General features: G+C 36.6%; 1 long non-coding RNA gene across 2 annotated transcripts in view; it reads right to left on the bottom strand.

Annotated features, from left to right (window-relative positions):
* Nucleotides 1–1,746: 1,746 nt before the first annotated feature.
* Nucleotides 1,747–14,216, bottom strand: part of LOC141415020 (uncharacterized) — a 121,792-nt gene continuing 109,322 nt past the window's right edge. For both annotated transcript variants that reach the window (XR_012440039.1, XR_012440040.1), the window contains 3 exons: nucleotides 5,248–5,341; nucleotides 3,391–3,516; nucleotides 1,747–2,370 (listed from right to left, as the gene is read on the bottom strand). This is a non-coding gene — a long non-coding RNA (uncharacterized lncRNA). The remainder of the gene's footprint in view (nucleotides 2,371–3,390; nucleotides 3,517–5,247; nucleotides 5,342–14,216) is intronic.

Here is a 14,216-nt window from a genome sequence, read left to right as displayed (position 1 = left end):
GAAAATTCCAGTGACTTCACACAACCAGAAAGTATCTATTGTTCAGTTCAATTTCAATGGCAGGATAAAAAGGTTGTGATCTCTGCTTTTCTCTATGGTTTTATTCAGGGACTCACTCAGGGAAGAAGGCATGCATGCCACCTGTTAATACCTCCTGGATATAAACCTGAACTGGCAAACAAAACAATTGAAAAGATGAAGGGGAAGATTCCCTAGGAGTTCTTATTTTTATAGACCAAGACTGCAATGGTACATATCACTTTATCCCACATTCCCTTGGGGAAAAAAAATCTAGCCACCTGGCTTAATTGCAAAACAGGCTAGAAAATGTAAGCCAACTCCATGGACAGGAAAAAAGGAAAATGAATTTGGTGAACAGATAACATATCTATGCTACAGCTGTGAAAATTAAATTAGCAAATAAATTGCATATAGCTTACTTAGCCTAATAGGTTGTGATGCAAATGTTGGCTTGTCATCTCAGCTAGAATTCTCACTTATTTTTATATTTTACTATTCTATGTCCAACTGACCATCAAATCATACAATTCTGTCTTATCATGACCTCTTAAATTTGAATCTTTCTCTCCATTTAAATTGCCTTCACTCATTTATTCTGTATATTAGCTTGACAACAAGGTCACTTGGGGTAATAAGAGTTACATCTGCTGCTCTAATCTAACCTCTTCTTCCAGAATATCTCACTGAAGCACTGCTTCAATGACGACATCCCTTGCTTTAAGTTGTTTTTAAGCTCCCCTTGTCTAAAGCTAGGTGTGCATATGTCAATGGTCCTGCAATATAATCCATTGTAGAAGTAAGATGTTCATTTCATGTTTTCTTTCATGCTATCTTAATTTAGTCACTGTGAACTTTATAATTTAAATGCTCAATTAATACAGTAGGTTCAAAGCATCCGTTTAAAAATTTATCTCTGGCTTTGCATTTTCCAATGCAGTGGTTTCCAGTGTAGAATGTGAATACCTGCAGGATATCCAGGAGGACTCATTGGGTTTTCACAAACCCAATATTATTGTAGAGCCTGTGGACATGAGATTGAAGCTAGGGCCTAAGCATGTTAGGAAGTCTAACATGCTTACTTATGCTAAATTATGACCATACATATACTCATAATTTAGAAAATGGAAATAGAGTGAGCTAGAAACTCACCTCACAGAAAAGAACAGTATACAACTTGGAACCAAGCGAAAAAAAGAATATTTCTCCCAAAAGTTTGTAACCAAAAGTCCACCATTTTATAATGTTATTTGGCCAAAACAGAAAAAAGAAAATCTGTTCCGCATAGAGATAAAAAGATGGAATATATGAAAGACACATGTGAAAGAGGCAGAGAGGATTAAGGGAAGAGGTATAGGATAGACCTAATCAGAGTTGCAAAAGGAAAAGTGAGAAACAGGTAGAGACAATATTCCAAACAATAAAACTGATGACTTTCCAGACGAAGGGAAAGACATGAAACCTCGGATTCATGGTGCACAAAATTGGGTCACAGTGGTATAAGTAAATCTAACTCTAGACTTAGATAGATCATAGCTTAACACCAAAGTCAAAGAGAAAGTCTTAGAGCAGAGTGAAGAGAGACAATTGACTATTTTTAATGGCTGAACGCAGTAGAAATATAGCCAAAAGTTTTGAAACAAATAACTTGACCTATAGTTATATACATAGCAAAAATTTCAAAAGATACATTGAAGTGAAATGAAGCTGAAAAATCTGACCATCAACAAGTCATTACTAGAAGAACTTCTAGTAATTGTACATTCAGGAAAAGGAAAGCTATTTCTGAAGTTCTAGAAATAGTAGTTAAACAGAATCAATCTAAACACATACTTACTGTGCAAAACAACTATACATCTAATATAAAGAACCAAAATACTGAATAATGCTAGTGTAAATAGTAAAGGAGTGATTGAAACTAAGAATTTTAAGATCCATGCAGATGATAATTAGCGTATTTTCTTTTCTACTATGGCCTCAACACCTAAAAGAATGTATGGAGCACAGTAAGTAATCTGAAAGAAATCTGTTGAATTAACAAATTTTGTCTAGCAACATGGATATCAAGCTTCTCCTGAGAAACAAAAGCAAAATGATGTTGATGAACAGAGAGAGATTTATTTTAAGGAATCTATTCACATAATTATGGCAGCAAGCAGGATAGACCAGCAGGCTGGAATTCCAGGGAAGAGCTGATGGCAGTCCCAAGGCTGTCAGGTAGCAGAAATCCTTCTTGCTAAGAAGTCATTCTTTGTTCTGTTCAGGCCTTCAGTAGATTGGAGGAGGTCCATCCACATTATGGGTGACAATCTGCTTTGCTTAAAGTCCACTTTGAGTAAATGTTAACTTCATCTGAAAAACATTGTCATAGAATAATGTTTGGCTAGACATGAAGATACGTACACGTAATCAGACATGGGGAGCAGAATTGGTGTAACAGAGTTGAAAGTGTATTTATTTATTAGTTAGAGATTACATTGAAATACCAATAACATTTTAATATGTATTAATACAATATTGGGGATTTGCTACAGAATAATCTGGGAAAGGAGAGGAGGAAGGAAGTTAGTGGGGAAGGTGATTATTGTTATGGCTGGACAAATAGGAGTTTCTCATTCTATTCACCCTACTATAGTATCTGTAATCATTGTAAAGTTCCTAATATATGAAGTTTAAAGAAATAAACCAAAGTAAACCTAAAGAAGTAATTCATTTTATCTGCCCAGTTTGTGAAATGAATGCAAGGAATTTATCACTTTTTATGTATGACTAAATAACCCTTTTTTCTGAAATCTCCACTCTAATGGTCCTGTCCTCTCTAGATAATAAGTTATTTGGAATTATATAAAAATTAGTGTAAAAACATTCTTAAACAAGAAAGGCCAAAACATTTTGAAGAATTAAAGCTTTACACTGTCAAGGATTCTTGCTTTATGCTAGGTACTTCGCAATTTCTCTCTTTTTCTCATTTCCCTATTTATGTGCCCTTGGCTTTCCATCAACACCCCATTAAATGAAACACCACCTACAGCTGTCTCTGTTTATTTTAGGGTGTCCATTAACCCTCTCCTTCTAAAGACAATTAATGTGAAACCTTAAACCATAATGGAATATTCGTATTCTCGATGCTTTTAAACCCATGTGGCATTGAAATATTTTGCTTATGCACTTTGTAAAAGAACTTTCAACGTATTTCTTCTGAATAAACATAGCAGAGCTTCAACAAAAAAGAGAAGCAAAATCAAAATGGCTAGCTTTGTTTTTTCTGAAGGGCAGAAACAAATGCACAAAGTTTATATTTTAAATGGCAGTATCACTCATGTAAAAGCATCACACGTTTTGATGACTTGGACACTGAAGATGGTTAGTCACCTCTACAGTGCTTCAGCGGCTTCACCATGAGGAGCAGGACCAGCTGTAGTCCTATGATTGCTGTGAGGGGGACGTACTGTCTCTGAGCTCCAAGCTCATCACACATTCTCCTCCTCCTGTCGTGGGCTATGAAGAAGTATACAAAAATGAAAAAGAGATAGGTATTTATTGCTTAATGTGCTCTGACAGATTCAAAACAAGATTCTAAACTTCTTTCACTCTCTTTCCTTAATGTTGTGTGAAAGGCTTTTTAAGTATTTGTCCTCATTTTGTAGGTCTTAACCTCTCTCTTTGACAAAGTTGTAGGATTTTTCAGCCAGTTTATTTTCTCTTCCTAGTTGAAAAAACATACTAAAGGATGAATTCTGAGAAGAAAAAGGAGATACAGAGTGTCCCTCTCTCTCTGCTGCTACTTTCTCTTCAGTCTTCCCATTGTTCCTCTTTGTATAACTATTTATTCCTAGGAACTATCAAGCCAGGTGTTCCTACATTTCTTTTTTCGTGCGGATGGGGGGAAGAGAGGTTGGTACTGGGGTTTGAACTCAGGGCTTCATACTTGCTAGGTAGGCACTTGAATCACACCTCTAGCACTTTTTGCTCTGGTTATTTTGAAGCTAAGGTCATGCTCTTTGCTCAGGACAGCCTGGACTGAGATCTTCCTACTTTACAGTTCCCACCATAGCTGGTACAACAGGTGCATGTCAACAGGCTCAGGTTTTGTCTATTAAGATGGGAGTCTTGCAAACATTTTTTCCTGGGTTGGCCTTGAACCTTGATCATCCGAATCTCAGCCTCCCAAGTAGCTAGGATTACAGGCATGAGCCAAAGGCACTCACTAAAGTCTGTTTGCAGCTATGTAAATTTCATATTGTATCCCTAGGAAGATAAAAACAACCCTGTCCCTATATTTATCAAACTTGGAACCACCACGTTATCTTGAACACGTTTTTCTTTTTCAGTTTTATTTTCTTATTTTTATTATTGCTGTACTGGGGGTCCATTGTGACATTTACAAACGTTCTTACAATATAACATAGTTGAATTCAGTCCCTCCATCATTCTCCTTTATCCCTTCCCCCCATTCCTGAAATAGTTTCAACAGGTCCATTTTTCCATTTACACATGTCTATACAGAATATTTCCACCATATTCACCTTCCTACCCTCATTCCTTATATCTTCCCCTCTCCCACTGGTGACAACTCCAGAGACAGGACCTTTGAACACATTTTTAAAGCGCTACATGTCCTAACAACCTGTAGCATTTTTGTCTTTGTGAAATGAATAGAAAGTAACACCCTTCTGACACCAAGGTTCCCAGGCATTTGAATATTTAGAAGGCACAGTAGCTGTTAAACCATAAGTAGTCAGAGACTATTAATAGCAAACCCACCTGTGATGGGTATTAAATCTTTAGATACTTAATTTTGAGGAGTTCTGGGATCCCAAGAAATGGGATTGAATGACCAGAGTGGATGAAGGCAGGAACATAGAGCAACAGATATTTAATAATAACTATGGACTTATTTCAATATTTTCACACTTCCATATTTGCTTAGTGTTTACAATCCTGGAACTTAGTGATTATTATACTTTTATTGCTGTACTAGGGTATATTGTGAGATTTACAAAAGTTCTTACAATACAACATAATTGAATTTGACCCTCCATCTCCTTATCCTTATCCCACCTCCCCATTAATGAATTATTTTTAATTGTGGCTCAACATAGGGTCTCAACTCTTCTTTTGCCAGGTAAGGATATTTAAACAGATGCAGATTGTCAGCATCATTTCATAAAAGGGATAAGTTTATGAAAAATTTACATTGATTTTATTTTTCATAATTTCTCCACTTACTTGAGAAAATTTAATCACCAGTCTTCCCCTGACCGCAAGAAACCTGCACCAGATAGTTTTTCATATGACAGTTTGAAGTGAAGAGTGTCTTACTCTAGAGGACAATATATGAACAGAAAATTTGAACAGGTCAATAACCAGAAGATAAATGGCTTTCATCATAAGGATATTAAATAGTGAACATTTTTTTCTTGAAGACATGCCAAATATGGCCCAAATTCTGTTTGCTTTATGCTCAAAATCTGGTGTCAAGAATTTCCTTCAACCAAAATATGTGTATCCATTTGTTTTATTGCTGATTCTTCATAATTCATATTCAATGTTTTTCATGATATAACTACAAAACCAGCTCTTACAGAAACTATGTCAGCACTGACGTGATTTCATGATAGCATAAAATTCATAGCTTTACTCTAGAAAATATATACATATAAACTGAAATTCTTCAAAACAGAACTTAGCAGAGGGAAAAGGGAGACTTTCTGTCTAGTTAGAGGAATTATTCCATGTGACAGTATAAGCACTCCAAAAAATATATTTTTACAAACTAAATATTTTTACATGTTTAATTTAAAAACAGCTTTTTAATATTCAACTCAGGTCATGTTTTCTAGTAAGATTTTTCTCAATATTCTGATATCCAAGTAGAGGATCATTTTTATACTAATTGATTTGAAATTATAATTACATTTGTGTGAAGCAGCATAGAATTCTCATTCTTAAGGAGAACTGAAAATACATAATCAAAGTGAATTTCATATGACACCCACACCATATGCTTTATGGCTAATCTCATATTGCATATTAGAATTACATACTCTTCCTATGGACTGAATTAACAAGACTCAGAAGCTTTTTCATCAACCAAATCTGTTCTCAAGTAGGAAAACTTAAAACTACCCAGCCTTAGTTCTCCAAGTTGATATTTTAATGCATGTTGTCTGGAGCATACTTTGGTACCTTTTGTGTCAGTTCATTCAGAAATGATTTGTACTGAATCATCACTCATTATTATTTTTCTTCCAAGCTCTTGGTGTGCCTCTCTCAATGGTTGGTCATTCTCTTCCTTCCCTTTAGAGTAAACTTTGGGCAGAAATGTTCCAAAGGGAATTGTAGTAGCTACCTTAATGTTTAGTGCAATTAGCAAAGATTCAACAAAACATCTCCCCATAGAACAATTCTGTCATGCAGGAGTGAGACTTTTGTCAAGCTTAGCCATCCTAGGACTATTTCCACAGCTTTGGTACCTAATCCACATACATAAGCAAAAGCTACTCTCTACCATTCTCCTTTTACCATAAGAACGGTATTGCATGCATTAAATTTTAACTGTTATTTTTTAAAATATGTTTTTAAAGAACAGAATCACAGTTCTTTTGGATTGCCATATGCTTTTTCTAAAATTTCATAGCAACCACACAGTGAAAAGATGTTGCTATGTGCCCATAAACTAGATGAAAAAATGGTGATAGAGATTTGATTATGGTCTCTTTCTCCATTTTCTGTCCTGAATGTCATCTTCCTATATTTCCCAGAACTACACCTTCTCTCTAGAGCCACCTGTTTCACCTGAGGGTAGGATGGATATCAACATCTTTCCTCCTACCATGTGCAGGACCTGGTTCACCATTATTTTGCTCCACCTCAACACGCAAACTATCCTCAGAAGTGAATGTTTCTAACAATCCTCCCCTCCAAACCCTGGAGTCATAAGTTCACAGCTTTGACATTGGACTTGTTAGTTTTATAATCATCCCACTTATAAATGAGCAAATTCGACTCTTTCACAGATTTCCTTGGCAATATTTCTTTTTATTTTTAGTGCCCTTTCTTTGATTTGATTGAAATAAGTCAGTTTTCTATTGTTTAGAAGATCTGGGTTGACTTAAGCACTCAGGTTTGGAGAAAATTTAATACTAGTGACATGTCCAGACAGAAGCACCCTGGCTACAATCATGTTGTATGTAAGTGGCTGGTTACCTGGTATGACAATTCCAAACTCCAAGACCTTGGCTTCAATGATATGCTTACATTCTTACAACCCAAATCTGTAATCAAAGTGGTATTTTAAAGACTTCATTGAGTAGAAACTTTTCAAAAACAATAAAAGTGTTTTTGTTATTCTTTGGAAATGACTGAATCTCTATGTGGAAAAAAAGCTATATAAAGATTAATATGAAGTTAGTTTGAACATGCTGTTCATGCAACCAATTACAAGCCCCTTTCAATGATATTCTATTTCGGTACAAGAGCCTACTCTGTGATAGGCCCGATGCTAAATAGTGGGAAATCACCAGTGAACCAACAGATATTAATATCTAGTTTCCCTTCTGATTTTAATTTCCTGCCTCCTTGAACTAACAAAAACTAAAGAATGTATAGTCTAATGGTTATGTTTAATTTTTTCTTTGCCCTATTTTGGCAACTTACTAACTACTTTCTATTGGTTCTATCTCACTGCAGTCTGACTGAGATTTATCCCCTATATATTTAAGAATCTTATTTTTATTTGAAGAAAACATTATCTCTACATCTGTCACATGTGTAGGTTTAATGTGGACAATGAATATCTTAAAATATGCCAGACTCGGTAGAGATTTCAAGATGGCAGCTAGAGAGAAGAAGGAGAAGTGTGCCTCCTAAAGTAAAATCTTGGAGAGATGCTGGAGATACACCTTACAGGAAAAAACACCAAGAAGAGGCAAAACTGACTCCTCCTCACCCCCAGCCCATGCATAGCATACCCAATTCACATTAAATGAAGAAAATAGGAGGGCTCCCGCACTGCCAGACGCCAGTGACCAGATGGCTTGGGAAGACGCAGACAAGGTGAGCTAAGCAGCATGCAGTACTCCCACAGACAACCCTGAGCCAGATCAGCATAGTCCCCTGGACAGACCGACCCCCACCCAGGGAAAAAAGAGAAACTGGATAGTAAGCAATAACAACAAAAAAGACATGTAGCAAAAGAGGGCAGGGTGCCCTGAGCACCAAAGAGGGGTGGAAGGGGAAATCCCTCACAACAAGCCAGCTGGAGAAGGCAGGAGCAGCTGCACACGCCCAGCAACCAGAAGCAGGAAAGCTTGTAAAAGCGGTGGTGGGAGGAAAACTCCACGGGAGATGGGGCAAGAACCACTTCCCACGTGAACTGTAAATAAACACTCAGGCCTGAGAATGCAGGTGCAGTGTCACCTCCCTCAATGTGCATGGAAGGGGGAAAGCTTATAGCAGTGGCAGCCGTGCCCAGGAGAACTCTAAGTAAACAAAGCCTGAGGGGCCAGGTGAGTGTTAAGCTCACTCCTCATATCTGCATAAATAACGCCTCCAGCAACAGCAGGCTGACAGCAGCGGGCAGGTGAATCACAGCCTCAGATAGCCATTCACAGAACTGTCTCCAGATTCTTCTTGTTTCTCCCTACCTTTGATGAGACAACAACCGAACTACACCTGCATGCTGAAAAACCTACTGAAACTGTATTGCATTTGTACTTGGGACACTTCATGGTGTTTTGGATTTTTTGGTTTTTTTTTTTGCTTTTTGGGTTTTTTTTTTTTTTTGGTTTTTTGTTGTTGTTGTTGTTTTTCCCCTTTGATGAGACAATGACAGAACTACTTCTGAGACACCATCTCCAGGATTGGAGGCTGAAGGACTAACACCAAAATTATTAAGACTGAAACTTAATTTGAACTTGGAGATTTTAGTTGTTTTATTTTATTTTATTTTATTTTATTTTATTTTATTTTATTTTATTTTATTTTATTTTATTTTATTTTATTTTATTTTTCAATCCTCTCTCTGTCTCTCTAATGCCTGGTAGGCTTACTGTTGATTGGTACACTATCTCTCCCAGTTTATATCTTTGAAACTTTTGTTTGTTTGCTTCTTTTGTTTTTTTACTTGTTTATTTACTTGTTATTCTCTTTTTCTTTAACTTCTTTGCTGTCTCTCTCCTCTCACCCTTCCATTCTAAATATCACCATTGTTAATATTACAAGCTAGAAAATACTTAATTGCACACAGTAACAGACAATAACAACACCAAGGGCAATGATGAGAAGACATAAAAAACAGGGAAACCAGTTTCCCCACAGCAAAAAATTAGTACAGGAACCAGAGGGAAATGAAGAAAACAGATACTCAGATCCAGACTCCAACAAAATGAAGATAAACTATGCCAAAGAAGCCAATGAAGACCACAAGAATAATCTAAAAGAAGAAATCCCACAGTCAGTCAATGAGAATTTAATAGAGAGGATACTGGATATGGCCAACCAAAATGTACAGGAGACACGAAAGAAATTCCAAGACAACAAAAATAGAGAATATGAAAAAGCAGAAGAAGAAATAAAAGAAACCATAGAAGCACTGTATAAACACCAAAGTGAAACAAAGAACACGATTAATAAAGAGATAATGAACTCAGGGTGAAAATAGACAACATTAAAGAGGAAATGACTCAGGATATGGAAAACCTCAGAAAAAAGAACAAAACAGAACTGCAAAACAAAATAGAAGGTCAATCCAGGAGAATAGAACAAACAGAAGACAGAATCTCAGATATTGAAGATGAAATGGTAATTAAAGGAAAAACCAAAGAACTATGAGTTAAACAACTCAAGACCTGTGAAAAGAAAATGCAAGAACTCATTGACTCCATCAAAAGACCAAACCTGAGAATCATGGGCATTGAGAAGGAGAAGAGGTGCAAACATAGGGAATGCATAATATATTCAACAGAATAATAACAGAAAATTTCCCAAATATAGAGAAATCTATTCCCACACAGATGCAAGAGGCCTCCAGAACACCAAACAGACCAGATCAAATATAGAACTACCCCACAGCATATCTTCATTAAAACAACAAGTACAGAGACCTGAGAAAGAATATTGAAGGCTGTAAGAGAGAAAAAACAAATAACATACAAAAGTAAACCCATCAAAATCACAGCAGACTTCTCAACAGAAACATTAAAAGCAAGAAGAGCTTGGGGTGAGATCTTCCGGGCACTGAATAAAAACAACTTCAACCCTAACATACTCTATCAAGCAAAACTATCATTCAAAATAGATGGAGCAATAAAAGACTTCCATGATATACAGAAACTAAAATGATATGTGACCACAAAGCCACCACTACAAAAGATTCTTCAAGGGATTCTGCACACAGAAAGTGAAACTCAATATAACCATGAAAGGACAGGCAGTACCAAACTACAGGAAAAGAAAAAGCAAGAAAGTGGAGAGTAACCTCAACTTAGGTACACACAATCAAACCTTCAATCAACTAAGACAACTAAATGACAGGAATCACCACATACCTATCAGTACTAACACTTAATGTTAACGGACTTAATTCACCCATCAAAAGGCACTGCTTGATGAAATGGATTAAAAAGGAAGATCCAACAATTTGTTGCTTACAGGAGACCCATCTCACCAACAGAAATAAGCATAGGCTTAGGATGAAAGGCCGGAAGAAGATTTACCAAGCCAATGGCTGCCGAAAACAGGCAGGAGTAGCAATACTTATCTCTGACAAAGTAGACTTCAAACCTACATTGATCAAATGAGATAAAGAAGGACATTCCATACTAATAAAAGGGGAAATAGACCAAAAGGAAATAACAATCATCAACCTATATGCACCCAATGTCAATGCACCCAATTTTATCAAACATACCCTGAAGGACCTAAACACATTTTATGAAGCCAGTATTACACTTATCCCAAAACCAGGCAAACACACCTCCAAAAAGGAGAACTATAGGCCAATCTCCTTAATCAACATTGATGCAAAAATCCTCAAAAAAATAATGGCAAACCGAATTCAACAACACATCAAAAAGATCATTCACCACAACCAAGTAGGCTTCATTCCAGGAATGCAGGGATGGTTCAATATATGAAAATAAATAAACATAATAAACCACATTAACAGAAGCAAAGACAAAAACCACTTGATCATCTCAATAGATGCAGAAAAAGACTTTGATAAGATCCAACACCTTTTCATGATAAAAGCTCTAAGAAAACTAGGAATAGTAGGAAAGTACCTCAACATTATAAAAGCTATATATGACAAACCTACAGCCAGCATTATACTTAATGGAGAAAAACTGAAAACATTCCCTCTCAAATCAGGAACCAGACAAGGATGCCCACTATCTCCACTCCTATTCAACATAGTACTGGAATTCCTAGCCAGAGCAATTAGGCAAGAAGAAGAAATAAAAGGAATACAAATAGGCAAAGAAACTGTCAAAATATCCTTATTTGCAGACGACATTATCCTATACCTTAAAGACCCAAAAAACTCTACTCAGAAGCTCCTAGACACCATCAATAGCTACAGCAAGGTAGCAGGATGTAAAATCAACATAGAAAAATCATTAGCATTTCTATACACCAATAATGAACAAACTGAGAAAGAATATATGAAGAAAATTCCATTTACAATAGCCTCAAAAAAAATCAAATACCTAGGGGTAAACTTAACAAAGGATGTGAACGACCTCTACAAGGAAAACTATACACTTCTGAAGAAAGAGATTGAGGAAGACTACAGAAAGTGGAGAGATCTGCCATGCTCATGGATTGGTAGAATCAACATAGTAAAAACGTCTATACTCCCAAAAGTAATCTACATGTTTAATGCAATTCCCATCAAAATTCCGATGACATTCATTAAAGAGATTGAAAAATCTACCATTAAATTTAAATGGAAACACAAGAGGCCACAAATACCTAAGGCAATACTCAGTCAAAGAACAATGCAGGAGGTATCACAATACCTGACTTCAAACTATATTACAAAGCAATAACAATAAAAACAGCATGGTACTGGCACAAAAACAGACATGAAGACCAGTGGAACAAAATAGTGGATGCGGATATGAAGCCACACAACTATAACCAACTTGTCTTTGACAAAGGCTCTAAAAATATACGATGGAGAAAAGACATCCTCTTCAATAAAAACTGCTGGGAAAACTGGTTAGCAATCTGCAAAAAACTGAAACTAGATCCATGTATATCACCCTATACCAATATTAACTCAAAATGGATCAAGGATCTTAATACCAGACCACAAACTCTAAAGTTGATACAGGAAAGAGTAGGAAATACTCTGGAATTAATAGGTATAGGCAAGAACTTTCTCAACGAAACCCCAGCAGCACATCAACTAAGAGATAGCACAGATAAATGGGACTTCATAAAACTAAAAAGCTTCTGTTCAATAAAAGAAATAGTCTCTAAACTGAAGAGACCACCCAACAGAGTGGGAGAAAATATTTGCCAGCTACACATCAGACAAAGAACTGATAACCAGAATATATAGGGAACTTAAAAAACTAAATTCTCCCAAAATTAATGAACCTATAAAGAACTGGGCAAGTGAACTAAACAGAACTTTCTCAAAAGAAGAAATTCAAATGGCCAAAAAACACATGAAAAAATGCTCACCATCTCTAGCAATAAAGGAAATGCAAATTAAAACCACACTTAGATTCCACCTCACCCCTGTTAGAATAGCCATCATTAGCAATACCACGAACAACAGGTTTTGGCGAGGATGCGGGGAAAAAGGAACCCTCTTACACTGTTGGTGGGAATGTAAACTAGTACAACCACTCTGGAAAAAAATTTGGAGGCTACTTAAAAAGCTAAACATTGATCTACCATTTGATCCAGCAATACCACTCTTGGGGATATACCCAAAAGACTGTGACACAGGTTACTCCAGAGGCACCTGCACACCCATGTTTATTGCGGCACTATTCACAATAGCCAAGTTATGGAAACACCCAAGATGCCCCACTACTGGCCAATGGATTAATAAAATGTGGTATTTACACACAATGGAATTTTATGCAGCCGTGAAGAAGAACGAAATGCTATCATTCGCTGGTAAATGGATGTAATTGGAGAACATCATTCTGAGTGAGGTTAGCCTGGCCCAAAAGACCAAAAATCGTATTTTCTCCCTCATATGTAGACATTAGATCAAGGGCAAACACAAGGGGATTGGACTTTGATCACATGATAAAGCGAGAGCACACAAGGGAGATATGAAGATAGGTAAGACACCCAAAACACAGAGAAACTAAAGCAGATACTTTAAAGCAACTGAGGCCAATAGGAGAAGGGGACCAGGAACTAGAGAAAAGATTAGAGCAAGAAGAATTAACCTAGAAGGTAACACACATGCACAGGAAATCAATGCGAGTCAACTCCCTGTATAGCTATCCTTATCTCAACTAGCAAAAACCCTTGTTCCTCTTCAACAAAATTAGAGATAAGGGCAAAATAGTTTCTGCTGGGTAGCAAGGGGTTGGGAGGGGTAAAGAGGAGTTAGGGTGGGGGCATGGGGGAGGTGGGAGAAATGACCCAAAGATTGTACACACATATGAATAAAACAAAAATAAAAATTAAAAAAAGCCAGACTCTGAGCCACTTGCCTCAAAAGTCATATTTTTTAATCCTCTAAATAACTCTAAAAGGTTTTCTGTTTCCTATTATAAAGATGACAAAAATAAGGATTACAGACTATATTAGTTTTCTCGGTGTGCCATAACAAAACACCACAAACTAGGTACCTTAGCAGAAATTTATTTTTTCCAAGTTTTGAAATTTATAAGGTCAACAACAGGGTGTGGGCAGGATTGGTTTCTTCTGAGGCCTCTCTCCTTGACTTGTAGATCACCTCCTGTTCCCATAGCTACGCTGTGATCTTTGCTCTAGACACATGTGTGTCTAATATCTTGAGTCTCTTTTTTTTATAAGGACACCAAGGAAATTATTTAGTCTCCACCCTAAACTCATTTTAACTTAATTGCGTCTTTAAACACCTTATCTCAAGGAATGGTTACATTCTGAGGATCTGGGATTTAGAGCTTCAATTTAGGAATTTTAGGGGACACCATTGATAACAGATGCATGTCTATGATCAGTGGTTTTATGTGGCA

The sequence above is a fragment of the Castor canadensis genome, chromosome 12, assembly GCF_047511655.1.
Source record: "Castor canadensis chromosome 12, mCasCan1.hap1v2, whole genome shotgun sequence".
Taxonomy (NCBI): Eukaryota; Metazoa; Chordata; class Mammalia; order Rodentia; family Castoridae; genus Castor; species Castor canadensis.
Note: the sequence above shows the minus strand (reverse complement) of the source record. Positions and strands in the feature narration are given on the sequence as shown.